The sequence below is a fragment of the Chlorocebus sabaeus genome, chromosome 7 (genome assembly GCF_047675955.1).
Source record: "Chlorocebus sabaeus isolate Y175 chromosome 7, mChlSab1.0.hap1, whole genome shotgun sequence".
In the NCBI taxonomy this organism is placed as follows: domain Eukaryota; kingdom Metazoa; phylum Chordata; class Mammalia; order Primates; family Cercopithecidae; genus Chlorocebus; species Chlorocebus sabaeus.
The window spans coordinates 106,714,520-106,717,812 of NC_132910.1; positions in this window are offsets into that span (position 1 = coordinate 106,714,520).

Below are 3,293 nucleotides of genomic sequence, written 5' to 3' on the forward strand. Positions count from 1 at the left end.
GTTCCTGGGTGATAATATAACATAAATGATTGACAATTTTTTCTCATGTAGATTTTACACACTATAGTAAAATAGTGTTTCCCAAGATTCATGTCCATCCAGAACTTTAAATTATGAACTTATCTGGAAATAGGATCTTTATAGTTACAGTTATTTAAGGATATCCAGGTCCTGCAAAGAGTAAAATAGTATTTCCCAAAATCCATGTCCATCTAGAATCTCAGAATGTGACTTTATTTGGAAATAATTTTTTGTTTGTTTGTTTTGGTTTGTTTTGAGACAGTCTCACTCTACTGCCAGGCTGGAATACAGCGACACGATCTTGGCTCATTGCAACCTCCACCTCCCGGATTCAAGCAATTCTCCTGCCTCAGCCTCCTGAGTAGCTGGGACTACAGGTGCACGCCACCACACCCAGCTAATTTTTGTATTTTTAGGAGAGACAGGGTTTCACCATGTTGGCCAGGATGGTCTTGATCTCTTGACCTCGTGATCCGCCTGCCTCGGCCTCCCAAAGTGCTGGGATTCAGGCGTGAGCCACCGTGCCCGGCCAAGATTTTTATAAATATAAGTATTTAAGAAGCTCAAGACCCTGGACTTAAGGTGGTTCCTAAATCCAAATAACTGGTGTCTTCATAAGAGACCAAAAAAGAGAAGAAGATTTAGACACGGAAACGTACAGAAAGGAAAGCTGTATGAAGATGGAGGTGAAGCAGAGGTGAAGTTAATGCTTCCACATGCTCAGGAAGGCTAAAAGCTACCAGAAGCTGGAAAGGGTAATTAACATATTGATCAGCTGTGTCAAATGCTGCTGAGGGGTCAAGCACAATGAGGCCTGAATATTGACCATTGATTTTAGCAATGTGGCAGTATGAAATGTTCATCCTTAGATCTTTAAATGTACGAAGCAACTGTTTTTAAAAATAATATGCACAGGAGTAATATACATAGGAAAATATTACATGTCTGTGACATCATTATCAAGAAACATTTATTAAATGTGTCATGGATATATCCTAATCATTTGTACTTTGTTTTTTTTTTTTGAGATGGAGTCTCATTCTGTTGCCCAGGCTGGAGTGCAGTGGCACCATCTCAGCTCACTGCAACCTCTGCCTCTCGGGTTCGAACGATTCTCCTGCCTCAGCCTCCTAAGTAGCTGGGATTATAGGCATGTGCCACCACGCCCGGCTAATTTTTGTATTTTTAGTAGACATGGGGTTTCACCATGTTGGTCAGGCTGGTCTCGAACTCCTGACCTCGTGATCCACCTGCCTTGGCCTCCCAAAGTGCTAGGATTACAGGCGTGAACAACTGCGCTCTGCCTTAGAAAAGTGGTAGAAGCAAATAACAGACGACTGTCTTGAGGAGTTTTACTACTAAGCAAAACAATAAAATGGTGCTGACATGAAAAATGTAACCGATAAAAGTTTTTTCATGAATTAGAGACATAATACCATATTTATAAATTTATAAATTCATAAGTATAAATGCCCTAAAAAGTAAATATGTGGGAGGAAGAGGGCCTATTTATCAGAGTACAATTCTTGAGGAGTTCAATGAATCATGATTTAATGCCCAAATAGAGAGTTTGGCATAGATATTTCATTTGTGATATGAACATAGGAACTCAGATTATTTGGGAATACATACTAGGAGGCTATCAATATCAAAATGGTAATATTCCTCTGATTATTTGAAATTTCTTAGTGAAAAAGATATCAAAGTAACCAACTGAAAGTAGAAATACTTTCAGTTTTTGAGAGAGAGGCTAGGGTGTGAAAACTGATGAAATCAATGATCTGGTAGGTCAGGCACAGCGGTTCACGCTTGTAATCCCAACAGTTTGGGAGACCAAGGCGGGCGGGTCACTTGAGGCCAGGAGTTTGAGATCAGCCTGGCCAACATGGCAAAACCCCACCTCTAATAAAAATGCAAAAATTATCCACATGTGGTGGCGTGCACCTGTAGTTCCAGCTACTCAGGATGCTGAGGCACAAGAATCGCTTGAATTTGGGAAGCAGAGATTAGAGTGACCTGTGATTGTGCCACTGTACTCCAGACTGTGTGACAGAGAGAGACGTGATGCTGTCTCAAAAAACAAAAACAAAAACAAAAGAATGGTCTCGAAATGTAACACGTGATGTCCTAGCAATGTGGAGAGTCCACTTGACATTCATGGTTATGATTTTAAAGTGAATCTAGTAAGTTTGGTTTTGAGTTTTTGTTCATTTGTTTTTTCTCCAGCCACATTCAGTTGCCAGAGAGCAGGCACCGAGTCACTGGAGAATGCAATTTAGCCAGGGTAGAATTTTGGCTCTAGATGTGTGACCAAGTGAGACAGAACAAGGGAACTGAAAGTAAATGGCAAGAAGTGACTGAAATCACTAATCATTAATCACCAAGTGCAACAAGGTGAGAGTGGGGCAAGCACACTCAAGGGGTGAAGGACAGAGAAACGGTAGTTAGTTCAGTGCATCAGAGATCCCAGAAAGATTGCTGAGGTCAGGAAGGTAAAACAAATAAGCTGTAAACAGAAAGGTGGTGGGCAGAAAATGGTGTGCAGGAAGTTAAAATTACAAAGAGTGACAGTTATTTTTTGTAGAAAACTCCAGGCTAGAGTCATCCAATAGAAATATAGTTCGAGGCACATATATAATTTTGGATTTTCCTGTAGATGTAAAAATGTAGAAGAAATAAGTAAAATATAATTTTTTTTTTTTTTGAGACGGAGTCTTTACTCTGTTGCGGAGGCTGGGGTACAGTGGTGCGATCTCGGCTCACTGCAACTTCCACCTACTGGGTTCAAGAGATTCTCTTGCCTCGGCCTCCCGAGTAGCTGGGACTACAGATGTGCACCACCATGCCTGGCTAATTTTTGTATTTTTAGTAAAGATGGGGTGTCACCATGTTGGCCAGGTCGATCTCACAATCCTGACTTCAGGTGATCCACCTGCCTCTGCCTCCCAAAGTGCTAGGATTACAGGCATGAGCCTGGCGACAGAGCGAGACTCTGTCTCAAAAGAAAGAAAAAAATAAATAAATAAAAATAAATAAAGAAATAAAGAAAGGCTACTCCATAGGCGGAGCAGTGGCATGGGCTGCTCAACTGAGTATTCTTACAGTTATTTCTTGATTATATGCCAAACAAGGAGCGGATTATTCATGTATTTTCTGGGAAAAGGGTGAACAATTCCCAGAACTAAGGGTTCCTCTCCTTTTTAGTCCATTTAGGGTAACTTCCTGACGTTGCCACGGCATTTGTAAACTGTCATGGTGCTGATGGGAGTGTC